This window comes from Emys orbicularis, chromosome 1 (assembly GCF_028017835.1).
Source record: "Emys orbicularis isolate rEmyOrb1 chromosome 1, rEmyOrb1.hap1, whole genome shotgun sequence".
Classification (NCBI taxonomy): domain Eukaryota; kingdom Metazoa; phylum Chordata; order Testudines; family Emydidae; genus Emys; species Emys orbicularis.
Window position 1 is genome coordinate 372,657,525 of NC_088683.1, and position 13,503 is coordinate 372,671,027.

The 13,503-nt window shown below is 48.2% G+C and overlaps 1 pseudogene; it reads left to right on the top strand.

Moving 5' to 3' along the window:
- On the top strand, positions 1-948 carry LOC135872961 (olfactory receptor 52N2-like; annotated as a pseudogene).
- The last annotated feature ends 12,555 nt before the right edge of the window (positions 949-13,503 follow it).

The window sequence follows — 13,503 nt, forward strand, 5'->3', positions numbered from 1 at the left end:
ATGTCAGATTCCAACAAAACCAACTTCACCAACCCCTCCACCTTCATCCTGCTGGGCATTCCTGGCCTGGAGGTGGCCCATGTCTGGATTGCCATCCCCTTCTGCACCATGTACGCCATAGCCGTCTTGGGGAACTTCACCATCCTATTCATTGTGAAGAGGGAGCCAAGCCTCCATGGGCCCAGGTACTATTTTCTCTGCATGCTGGCCGGAAGTAACCGGGTCATATCTACGTCCATTGTGCCCAAAACATTGAACATCTTCTGGTTCAATTCCAGGGAGATAGATTTCAGTGCCTGCCTCACCCAGATGTACTTTGTTCAGTGCTTCTCAGTTATGGCATCTGGGATCCTTGTGGCCATGGCTTTTGATCGCTAGATCGCCATTTGTGATCCCCTGAGACATTCCACCACCCTGACAAACCCCGTGGTGGCTAAGATTGGCCTGGCCTTGGTGCTGCGTGGCATCATGGTCGTACTGCCTTATCCTTTCCTCGTAAGGCAACGGCCATATTGCAGAACCAACATCATCCCCCACTCGTACTGCGAGTATATAGCCGTGGTGAAGCTGGCCTGCGGCGACACCCAAATCGGTAGTTACTACGGCCTCTTTGTGGTACTCTGTGTGAGGGGTCTGGATATGATTTTTATCTCTGTGTCCTATACCCAGATCCTCAGGGCCATCTTCAGCCTCCCCACAAAGGATGCCCGGCTCAAGGCTTTGGGGACCTGCAGCTCCCACCTCTGTGCCATCTTAAGCTTTTACATCCCAGCTCTCTTCTCCTCCCTCACACACCGGTTTGGCCACAATGTGCCCCTGCATTTCCACGTTCTCATTGCCAACGTGTACCTCCTGGTTCCCCCCATGCTCAACCCCATCATCTACGGGGTGAGGACCAAACAGATCCAAGACAGGCTGCTCCGGCTCTTCACTCATAAAGGGATTTAAAGTTTTTTCCTTGTGCTCTGGCTCCCAGACTGAGCTCTGTGCAGAGCTGGCTGGTGACTTGGTGCTGTGCTCTCTTCCCTAAATTACTGACTGGGCAGTCAGAGAGACATTAGACCAGAGGTGGACAAACTTTTTGGCCCAAGGGCCACATCGGAAATGCAAAACTGTATGGAGGGCTGCGTAGGGAAGGCTGTGCCTCCCCAAACAGCCTGACCCCCTGACCCCTATATGCCCCCTCCCACCTCCTACCCCCTGACTGCCCCCCTCAGGACCCTCCACCCATCCACCCCCCACTCCTTGTCCCCTGACCGCCCCTCCCATGACCCCCTACCCCTAACCCCCGCCCTGGGACCCCACCCCCTATACAACCCACCCTGCTCCCTGTTCGCTGCCTTCCCTGACCCCTATCCACACCCAGCCCCCTGACTGGCCCCCCAGGACTCCCATAAGTATCCAACCCCCCCCCGGTTCCCCGTCCCCTGACCACCACCACCCAGAACCTCCGCCCCATCCAACCGTCCCCTGCTCCCTTTCCCCTGACTACTCCCTGGGACCCTCTGCCCCTTATCCAACCCCCCCACTCCCCACCCCCTTACCATGCCACTCAGAGCGGCAGGACTGGCAGCCGTGCCGCCCAGCTGGAGTAAGCCATGCTGCTCGCTCGGGGGCATGGCTGCGGGGGATGAGGAACAGCAGGGGAGGGGCCGGAGGCTAGTCTCCCCAGTCGGGAGCTAAAAGTCCAGGCAGGACAGTCCTGTGGGCCGCACCTGTGCATTGGACCCTTTCCTGACCTTACTGTGTTGTGTCAGTGCGACATACTGGGGAATCGGTCAGTGTCCTGTCTTCCAATGGTGGCCAGGGCCAGGTGCCCCAGAGGGAATGAACAGAACAGGTAATCATCAAGTGATCCATCCCCTGTCACCCATTTACAGCTGCTGGCAAACAGACACCATCCCTTGCCATCTTGGCCATTGATGGAACTTCACAACATCCTCTGGCAAGGAGTTCCACAGATTGACTGTGTGTTGTGTGAAGAAATACTTCCTTTTGTTTGTTTTAAATTGTTGCCTATTAATTTAATTTGGTAACCCCCAGTTCTTGTGTTATGAGAAGGATTATATCCCACTTCCTTATTTACTTTCTCCACACCAGTTATGATTTTATAGACTTCTATCATATCCCCCCTTAGTCGTCTCTTTTCCAAGCTGAAAAGTCCCAGTCTTATTAATCTCTCCTCATATGGAAGCCATTCCATACCCCTAATGGTCTTTATTGCCCTTTTTTGAACCTTTCCCAATCTTTTTTGTGATGGGGCGACCACATCTGCATGCAACATTCAAGATGTGGGCATCCCATGGATTTATATAGAGGCAATATGATATTTTCTGTCTTATTATCTATCCCTTTCCTAGTGATTCCCAACATTCTGTTCACTTTTTTGACTGCTGCTGCACACTGAGTGGATGTTTTCAGAGAACTAGCCACCATGATCACCAGGTCCCTCCCTCTTATCCCGCTTTCTCTCCCCAATGCTATGACCCTGGTACACATCTCCCCTCAAGGCCACAGCCCCTTCTGCACCTATTCCCCCAAGACACAGCCCCCGCTCCACCTCTTGCCTCTATCTCCCACTCCCTTCTCCGCCTCTTGCCCCAAGTCCCCGCCACTGCTGCTTGCTCTTTTCCCCCCTCCCCGTCACTCACTAGATCACCTCCTGGGAATCAAGCTGCTCCGGGGACATGGGTGATTGAAACAGCTTTAACTGATTAGCATGGTAGATTTTATCTTTAGTACACTTGCCTCCTGTTCCTCTAATCTTGTACACTGCTGAACTGAGTTGATCGATGATTCGGAAAGGTCTGATCCACTGATTACACAGCCTATGCTCTGGTGCTCTGTAGGATAACAGCATTACCAGATCACCAACCTCCCAAGTGATGTCAGACGCTACCGGTGTGGTGCTCTGCTCTTGTTCGATGATGATTAACACTGTCACTGAGGCATTCCAATCCCTAGAATTGGGAAGGATCCCTAATCTAATCAAAGATGAGCAATTATTAAATTGGTATTGCCCTAAATGTTTTGAAAGACCTGAAGGGGAGAGATCTATATGTTTGAATGCACGTCCACATGTATCCATTGGAATTATGAGACAAATGCGGTCTGTGACACCACATCCCAACCGAGACAGATGTTTATCTTCTCAAAATTGTGTTGTAGCACGATCCTTGTATGTTTCATTCACAGTCTCTTTACCCATGTTTGACTCAGAAAAGGATGTGTATAGGCGGTTGGCTGCAGTACAGTCCATAGATCACCTCGAAGGTGGCATCTACAAGGTACCTGTCCATGTGTCTCCCTTGGTAGTCTATTACACTGCAATCCAAACATAGAAAGTTCTGCAGATGGCCTGTTGCTCTAAAAAAGGGCCTCAGTATATCTTCAGATGTAATGTGTTTGAGGCAAATACTATCTTGCGTGGACTGCAGGGAGAGCTCCAGAATCAATCCTCGTTAGATGATCCAACTAACCAGATGGAAAACTCCTATGGAGAGAATGACCTATTCTGGAAATGGCCAATTTTGCATAGTAACCAACCAGGAAAGGTTCCTATATGGTTCCTTGGAGTGTCAGGCCACAGATCCAAATTTCTGTTTTACTCTAAGCAGTTTGCCTCAATTGGAAATCAAGTGATTTCCCCTATTCCTGCCTTTGAAAACACAACTATTGTTCCATCTGATCCCTCCTATCAGGATTTGACTATCTTATAGACTCCAACGTTTTTGGTACATATTCCCCCTCTGGGATTCCAATTAAAACAATTGGTATCCCGAAAGGAAACCCACCTTATCCAGATAACAAATAAGCAATTGTCCAGTTATTATATGGGGAAGGTCAAGAAGTAGATTCTCCCTGATAGGAAATTGGATTGAAAGGATGGATTATTATCCAAGGAATTGCAACCGGGATTTTTTTCATCACTTTAGGATGTATGCAGTGTAAAATCAATAAGTTACAAAGACAAACACCTCCGATACAACCAACTAATTATGCCTCTATAATGCCCAGGCTGGAGCTATATCAAGAAACAGAGCCTGTTCCCACACCTGAACAACCTGTCCCTTGGTCAGTGTCATGGGGTTCTTTTGTAATCACCCCATCAAAGGGGGGATTGGTAACCCTGTGGCAGGGCAGGGGTAAACCCCTTTAAGGCCCTGCTAGAATGCTGGCTGAGCCCTGCTCCCTGCCCGGGAAGCCAGGTGTAGAGGCACAGGCACTCAGCAGGGGGCCCAGCTGCAAGCCCTAACGAGGGCTAGCTCCGAGCAATAAGCTGAGCCAAGTAGAGACAGCTGGGCTGAGGACTGAGAGGGCTGTAAAAGCCCTGGACAAACCTCAGTGAGGAGGCTAGCCTGGAAGGAGACAGGAGGGCTGCATCTCTGTCTCCTTACCCACTGGAGGGCACCGCAAGGGGCAGAAGACCCTGGGAAGGGTCTGAGGGGTGGTTGCTGTTGGGGGAATTGGGACTGCACAAAAGCACTGTAAATAAAGGCACGAAGGTGAAACCGCTAAAGAAGGCGTTGGGACTCTTTATTCAACCAGCCCAAACACAGGGCGCCGGCACAAGAGGGTGGAAACCTGCACGGACCCTGTGACAAGCCCATAGGGTCATAGTCTGCAGGGCTGGGTGGTGAAGCTACAGCTGTTGGAGGCAGCTGGTGGCAATAAGAACCCGGATGTTGGGGAAAGTGGGTTGGCGGTGACATGGGGGCACAAGGGAAAGAGTTTGGGGACAAGGGCTGGGGGCGGGGGGCGGCACGGAAGTGCTCTGCCTGCATTGCTATGGGTGCCTGTATCGAGTCTGCTTGGCTCTACTTGATGCTTAGCAGCAGCTCCGTACTTTAGTGCCGGTGATGCGCATTCTGCTGGCGGACCCTCCTTTCACTCTCCCACCACTCCTGCACTTTTTAACTTTCATTAAGGGACTGCTGCGTGGCATCATGCAGTATGTCCTCTTTGCTTCTTCGTGGGCGCTTCCTGATTCTTTGGAGTCTTTCGGCCATTGATAACAAGGATGGCTGGGATCTCAAGGTTGCATCTGTAAAGCCAAAATGCAACACTTAACAGAGGCAGCATTGTTCACACCAGACAGAGCAATGATTCGACGTATTTAAAGACAAGCACAGTGTACACAATAGTAGAAATTGCCTGTCCCAAAGCCAGCACACATAACCTGCAGGAGCCCCAAAATGGTGAGTAAGCACAGGGGCAGGGGGACTGATTGTTTCACAGCCTGTAGCCCATAGGATTATTTTGCTAGCTATTCTATCCTACTAATCCAGCCAGCAGTATCAATTAATATGTTTCTTTTCCTGAAATTAATCCATTTTATTCTTATATTTTATCAGTATTAATTCCTTGGAATTTAGGCTGTGTTGAGGCGTGTGTTTCCTAATAATAAGTTTTGCTGAAATGCTGAAATGCAAGCCGGCCTGTAAGATCCGGTAAGATCTGCTATATAGCAAAAAGTAGAATCGGTTATGAATAGGTCAGCATAAAAGCTGGCAACCTTTGGCACAGATAAGAATGGTCCCTGAACTTTGGGGAACCAAAGGGAGGAACTATCCACATCACATCACAGGTATATCCGGCATCTACAACCGGTTGGTAACCGCAGGGTACACCACAACTTGGAGGTCACCAAGAGAGCCTAGGTTGGCAGTTTTGGAGTGAGATAGTCCTTATTACTATATTTAGAAAGTAAGTGTCATAATCCACTAACCTAGAGGAGAAGGGTACCCATAAATTTCTTAGTGTACAGAAATAAGATTTGGGTATAGTAGGTTGGGCCTTAATTACAAAGGGTCAGGATCCTATAAAATACCTTGTAAGAAGACTCTCCAGGGCTTATCTAAAGCTCCTGAAGCTTTGGTTTCTTGGAGTGCTTTTTACAGTTCTCCTATACTCTATCTATCTATCTATCTATCTATCTATCTATCTATCTATCTGCTCAGCTTGTGCAGTATAGTATAACTACTCAACATTCCTAACCATTGGGGAAGCCAGCACCATCGTGTTATCAGGCATGCCAGGAGTGAGGCTGGTCCTTCACCTCCTATTACTGGGTCCTCAAGGAAGGCTGTGAGTATGTTAGGTTAAGGTATTTATAATAGAAATGTTACCACCAGGAGTTTTGGAATTGTTTTACTGTTTTGCAGTTATAAGTTTCATTGCATTTCTTATTTTTATGTTAATTTCAGTAAAGATGTTATCAGTTTGGTATTGTCCTCAGTGTACGCGTTCTTTCCAAGCACCCCGAGAGTCCACTCCCGACATAGAACTCGCTGAGTTCTTGAACTCTGTCGTCTGAATTGCATAAGAACCTATCAATCTTCTGGTTGGATGCGATCAGTGGTGAGCCATAACAACTAACCCATCAAATTCAGATCAACATAACTATCTCATAGCGTCCCCCACCTCAGACCTAAACCTAAAGTGTACCATGTTAATTCTCTAAAGCCCTTTTATTCCAGAGAATTAAAGGTTTTTCAGTTTACAGCCCAGGGAGGAGATAACGCTGAGTGGACTGAAGTTGTCTACTATGAAGGAAAAAGTGATGGTGGCACCAGATGCTGCCTAGTCCAGCCCTGGGATCCAGGCTGGGTGTGTCTCATGGGGAGCACAGGGCCATGGGGCGGGCTCTCTCCCTCTGCCTGTCGGGGAGTTGTCAGACTGGACCCGTGCTGGGCAGGCTGGAACGAGGTCAGAGCTTTCCCTGAGCTTGGGGCAGTCAGCGCGTGGGGTGTGGCCAGGCCCATCTCTGCTCTTTGCATGGCTTTGGGCTGTCCTCTGTGGGAGGCTCATTCTCACCCTCCCTGAGCTTCACACTCCTGGAGGGACAGACTCCCACCAGCGGCAGGTCCTGAACCACAGCATGGGCAGAGCCGGTGGGACCATTAATTCTCCCTGCAGACACAGGGAGCTGGGGAGGGACGCTCAGGGGTTATTTGGGGCTGGAGATATTTTTCTGTCTGGAAGTCCGTGCTCAGTTCCCTGACCCCAAATAAATCCGTTTTACCCTGTATAAAGCTTATACAGGGTAAACTCATAAATTGTTCGCCCTCTATAACACTGGCCTCACCTTATCCCCCCCACGGAGGCCTGGGGACAGCCCCCCACTCCCCCCCTGCAGAGGGCTGGGTACCCACACACACATCCTGTGGGGGGGCTGCGTAGGGCCCCAGAATAGCTAGGGACAGCCCTGGCTCCCGTCTTGCTCTGTTCCACTTATTTATATATCTTTTGCATAAGGCGGGAATCCTTTGTCCCTCTCTGGGTTCCCACCCCCCCTCTCAATGGAAAAGCACCAGGTTAAAGATGGATTCCAGTTCAGGTGACATGATCACATATCACTGTAAGACTTCATTGCCCACTTGCCAGCACACACGTATACAGGAAGACTTACAGGTTAAACACAGCCATCTGATGTTATGGGAAAGGGAAAGAGACCACGGAAAGCGGTTTGGACTGGCACAAGGAGCACCAGGAACAGAGGTCGTGGAATGGAATACCCCCAAAGGAGCCCAGGACTTAAAACCCTCCTGAGAGCTGGAGCAATTCGGAGATTACAGCGGATTCCCCAGACAACCTGGGTCCAATGCAAGAAATCCCGTCCACCCCTTCCCCTCCTGCTCTTCTTCTTACGTTACACTCAGGCCTGGCCAGCTTTGGGTAGTGCGTTTGTGAGTATGAAAGTGGGTTAGGGCGTGGGGCTCTAATGCTTTATTTCTTCCCCTGAGTGACGTGGGAGCATTCCCAGCACTCTTTACTGTATTTTATTATTTTATTAATAAAGCGTTAAAATTTAAACACTTGGTGTGTTACGTTATCTCCTCCCCAAACGATCCTGTGGCATCAGCCTGATCACCTGACGCTCCAGGCAGTTGGTAACGAAAATCTGTCACACTAGGAGTAGTAAACAAGAAGCCCTGTGGGGATACGGCTTCTCAGCTAACACTTGTAAACAGGCTCAAAGCCTGTCACAGCAGGGAAATGATAATAAACCTGGTCTGCTACGTGGAAGGGGAAACTGAGGCGCACCGCCTCATGGCATTGATGAATATCTGCACTGAGTTATCGTCCGTTGGAAAAACACAATGGTTAACAATGCTGCATCTGAAGAAGTGAGGTTTTTACCCACGAAAGCTTATGCCCAAATAAATCTGTTAGTCTTTAAGGTGCCACCAGACTCCTTGTTGTTTTTGTAGATACAGACTAACACGGCTACCCCCGATACTAGATACAAAGAGAGGTTTTCTAGCAACCCAGAGAAGGCGCACTACCTGAGTTTTGATATCACAGGGCTGATCTACAAAGTGTTAAAAGGTGCACAGAACTTTGGAAGAAAACCTGTGGATAATACTGCTGTGTTTGAAACACTTGGGAGTTGTATGGTCAAAACCTAAAGAGGGCCTCGGGCACACTGCCTCCGCATCAGTCAGTGACTAACACTCCGGCAGTAAACTAAGAAGTGAGGTGTGACTCAAAGCAACACCCTGGCACCCCCATATTTACCGTGGTGATATGATTATGAGGTGTTTTATATAAAGTATGTCATGTAAGCTCTCAAAGTCAGTGATGATTTTTGATTGGCCATCTCCCAGTACCAAAAGGAAGGGGGAGGGTTGATGGGAAACCAGGCCCCTGAGACTGACAGTCCCCAGGGGCAATGGGGGGTGGAGCTGCGAGTTGGGATATGGGGCAGGAGCTGGGGCTGGGGTTGTCCACAGCCGGGTGTGGTGAGCAGCTGGGGAGAGCGAGGGGGACCCTGGTCAGAGAGCCCAGACAGGGAGGGGGATCGTAACCCTGATGTGGGGGGTGGCACTGGGGGGAAGGGCCCTGCCACCTATAGTTTGAGGGCGTGTGGCCACTGCCAGAGCGAGTGTCCGACCCGCGGCGTCCCTGCACCACAGCCAGGGCCTGGGCCGTGTGAGGAACAGGCTGTGAAGTGCCCTGACATCCAGCCACGGCTGTTTGCGATGCACTGCTGCAGCTGCACCATTGTAAGGTCTCCCGTGTAGCTGCGCTATGGCGATGGGGCAGAGCCCAATGAGTGTTTCCCGCTGACAGAGCTCTGTCCAGACCAGCGCTTTTCTCGGTCAGGGGGGTGTTTTTTAACACCCCTGACCGACAAAACTTTTACTGACAAAAGTGCCAGTGTAGACAAAGCCTCTATCCTGCCTATAGGGCCCCCCTTCTTCCAAGGCAGCTTTCAGGGGGAGGCGGGGTAAGGCCTCTGTCCCAGGACAGGCCCCCGGCTGCTCTGTCCACAGGAATATTCTCTTGGTGTTGGGTTTACTAACTCTGTTCCCCCAAAGCGACCCCAGTGACTGCTATGCGTTGGCAGGTTTCTGAGTGGCAGCGGAAGTGGAGTCCTGGAGTTCACAACTCACAGGAGCAGGGAGCTCACGAACTCCAGTTAGTTCTGACAACCTCAGATTTTCTAAGTATTTTGAGGATCCTTCAATGAAAGGTGCTGTACAGTCTGATGATCTTTACTGATGAGAATTACTGATCTCTGATCCCTTAGCGACAGTCCAGTGTGGCTGCAGAAACTGTTCGTATCTCCCCAGAGTCATCTATCCCCAGATCTGTCTGTCTACTATCCTGGGCATTTATAGGGTATCAGACCCTATGGAGGCCTAGACACTCTCCCTAGTTTCTTCCTAATCGACTAGAATTTTTAAATATACACAAATGCACAGAGCAGCCAATTCCTCTCTGATTCAGCACAGAGCCCAAGAGTTCTCATCTCTCTTTGGGAAGGTCCCTTAATTGCTGTTTACTCCTAAAGGTGGATAAATAGCACAGAAGCGCAGACAGGCCTGTCTCCAGCCTGTTTACATCCAGATGCAGCTTCTCCCCTAGAGGCTGAGTAAAGCCCACTGGGATTGCACAGAGCTATATTATAAATGGTGCACACCTCTGTGTCGCTCTCAGCGTAGGATGCTGCTGCAGATGCTGGGGTGAGAGAGGTGTGGGACATACCTACCTGAGGGGGATTCCCAGGGAAGACGCTTCGATCTCAGGATTCACAGGTACCCATCACTTGCTCAGGAGCTCACCTGCTTAACAATCCCAGTGCAACATGGGTGTGATGGGATAGAGAGTTAGTCTGGGGTCCTTTCTCTTCTGTACAGTCATTAAACATCCCAGGGCCCTTTCCACAGGTGATGAATTTACTCCAGTATCACTGGACAAAATGTCATAAGAAAATCAGAATGGCCCTACTGGGTCAGACCAAGGGTCCATCTAGCCCAGTATCCTGTCTTGCGACCGAGGCCAGTGCCAGGTGCCCCAGAGGGAATGAACAGAACAGGTAATCATCAAGTGATCCATCCCCTGTCGCTCATTCCCAGCTTCTGGCAAACAGAGGCTAGGGACACCATTCCTGCCCATCCTGGCTAATAGCCATTGATGGACCTATCCTCCATGAATTTATATAATTCTTTTTTGAACCCTGTTATAGTCTTGGCCTTCAGAACATCCTATGGCAAGGAGGTCCACAGGTTGACTCTGTGTTGTGTGAAGAAATACTTCCTTTTATTTGTTTTAAACCTGCTGCCTATTAATTTCATTTCATGACCCCTAGTTCTTGTGTTATGAGAAGGAGTAAATCACACTTCCTTATCTACTTTCTCTACACCAGTCATGATTTTATAGACCTCAATCATATCTCCCCTTAGCCGTCTCTTTTCCAAATTGAAAAGTCCCAGTCTTATTAATCTCTCTTCATATGGAAGCCATTCCATACCCCTAATCATTTTTGTTGCCGTTTTCTGAACCTTTTCCAATTCCAATATATCTTTTATGAGATGGGGCGACCACATCTGCATACAGTATGCAAGATGTGGGTGTACCATGGATTTATATAGAGGCACCATGACATTTTCTGTCCTATTAGGTATCCCTTTCTTAATTATTCCCATATTCTGTTTGCTTTTTTGACCTCCGCTGCACATTGAGTGGATGTCTTCAGAGATCTATCCACAATGACTCTAAGATCTCTTTCTTGAGTGGTAATAGCTAATTTAGATCCCAGCATTTTATATGTATAGTTGGGATTATGCTTTCCAGTGTGCATTACTTTGCATTTATCAAAATTAAACTTTATCTGCCATTTTGTTGCCCAGTAACCCAGTTTTGTGAGATCCTTTTGTAAACTAAATGGAAGGATTAACAGAATTAAATCGGAGACTAAGGTTTACGATTTCAAAAGGGCTAACTTTAATAAATTAAGGCGACTAGTTAGGGAAGTGGATTGGACTAACATATTTATGGATCTAAAGGCGGAAGGCGCCTGGGATTATTTCAAGTTGAATTTGCAGGAGCTGTCGGAGGCCTGTATCCCGAGAAAGGGAAAACGGTTCGTAGGCAGGAGATTTAGACCGAGCTGGATGAGCGAGCGTCTCAGAGGGGTGATTAAGAAAAAACAGAAAGCGTACAAAGAGTGGAAGAGGGGAGGGATCAGCAAAGAAACCTACCTTATTGAGGTCAGAGCATGTAGAGATGGAGTGAGGAAGGCCAAAAGCCATGTAGAGTTGGACCTTGCGAGGGGAATTAAAACCAATAGTAAGAGGTTTTATAGCCATATAAATAGGAAGAAAACAAAGAAAGAAGAAGTGGGACCGCTGAAGACTGTAGATGGAGGATAATCTAGAGGTGGAGATTAAGGATAATCTAGGCATGGCACAATATCTAAACAAATATTTTGCACCGGTCTTTAATGAGGCTAATGAAGGGTTTAGGAATAGTGGCAGCGTGACAGAGGGGAATAAAGGAGGGGGGTTGACATTACTGTATCCAAGGTAGAAGCCAAACTCGAACAGCTTAACGGGACTAAATCAGGCGGACCGGATGATCTTCATCCGAGAATATTAAAGGAACTGGTGCGAGAAATTGCAAGCCCGTTAGCGATAATTTTTAATAAATCTGTAAACTCAGGGGTGGTACCGTTTGACTGGAGAATAGCTAATGTGGTTCCTATTTTCAAGAAGGGGGGAAAAAGTGACCCGGGTAACTACAGGCCTGTTAGTTTAACATCTGTAATATGCAAGGTCTTGGAAAAAATTTTGAAGGAGAAAGTAGTTAAGGACCTTGAGGTCAATGGCAATTGGGACAAATTACAACATGGTTTTACGAAAGGCAGATCGTGCCAAACCAACCTGATCTCCTTCTTTGAGAAAGTAACAGATTTTTTAGATAAAGGAAATGCAGTGGATCTAATATACCTCGATTTCAGTAAAGCGTTTGATACGGTACCGCATGAGGAATTATTGGTTAAATTGGAAAAGATGGGGATCGATATGAAAATCCAGAGGTGGATAAAGAACTGGTTAAAGGGGAGACTGCAGCGGGTCGTACTGAAAGGTGAACTGTCAGGTTGGAGGGAGGTTACCAGTGGAGTTCCTCAAGGTTCGGTTTTGGGTCCGATTTTATTTAATCTATTTATTACTGACCTCAGAACCGAATGTAGGAGTGGGCTGATAAAGTTTGCGGATGACACAAAGTTGGGAGGTATTGCCAATTCGGAGAAGGATTGGGATATCCTGCAGGGAGATTTGGATGACCTTGTAAACTGGAGTAATAGTAATAAGATGAGATTTAATAGTGAGAAGTGTAAGGTGATGCATTTAGGGATGACTAACAAGAATTTTAGTTATAAGCTGGGGACGCATCGGTTGGAAGTAACGGAAGAGGAGAAGGACCTCGGAGTCCTGGTTGATCGCAGGATGACTATGAGTCGGCAATGTGACGTGGCCGTGAAAAAAGCTAATGCGGTCTTAGGATGCATTAGGCGAGGTATTTCTAGTAGGGATAAGAAGGTGATGCTTCCGTTATACAAGTGAGACCTCATTTGGAGTACTGTGTGCAGTTCTGGTCTCCCATGTTTAAAAAGGATGAACTCAAACTGGAACGGGTACAGAGAAGGGCCACTAGGATGATCTGAGGAATGGAAAACCTGTCGTATGAAAGGAGACTCAAGGAGCTCGGTTTGTTTACCCTAACCAAAAGAAGGCTGAGGGGGGATATGATTGCTCTCTTTAAATATATCAGAGGGATAAATACCAGGGAGGGAGAGGAATTATTTCAGCTCAGTACTAATGTGGACACGAGAACAAATGGATATAAACTGGCCGTCAGGAAGTTTAGGCTTGAAATTAGACGAAGGTTTCTAACCATCAGAGGGGTGAAGTTCTGGAACAGCCTTCCGAGGGAAACAGTGGGGGCGAAAGACCTCTCTAGCTTTAAGATTAAGCTTGATAAGTTTATGGAGGGGATGGTTTGATGGGATAATGTGATTTTAGTCAATAGGTCAATAACGTGCCATCGCTGGTAATTAGTAACAATGGTCAATGATGGGGGGAGGGATAGCTCAGTGGTTTGAGCTTTGGCCTGCTAAACCCAGGGTTGTGAGTTCAATCCTTGAGGGGGCCATTTAGGGAACTGGGGTAAAAATCTGGCTGGGGATTGGTCCTGCTTTGAGCAGGGGGTTGG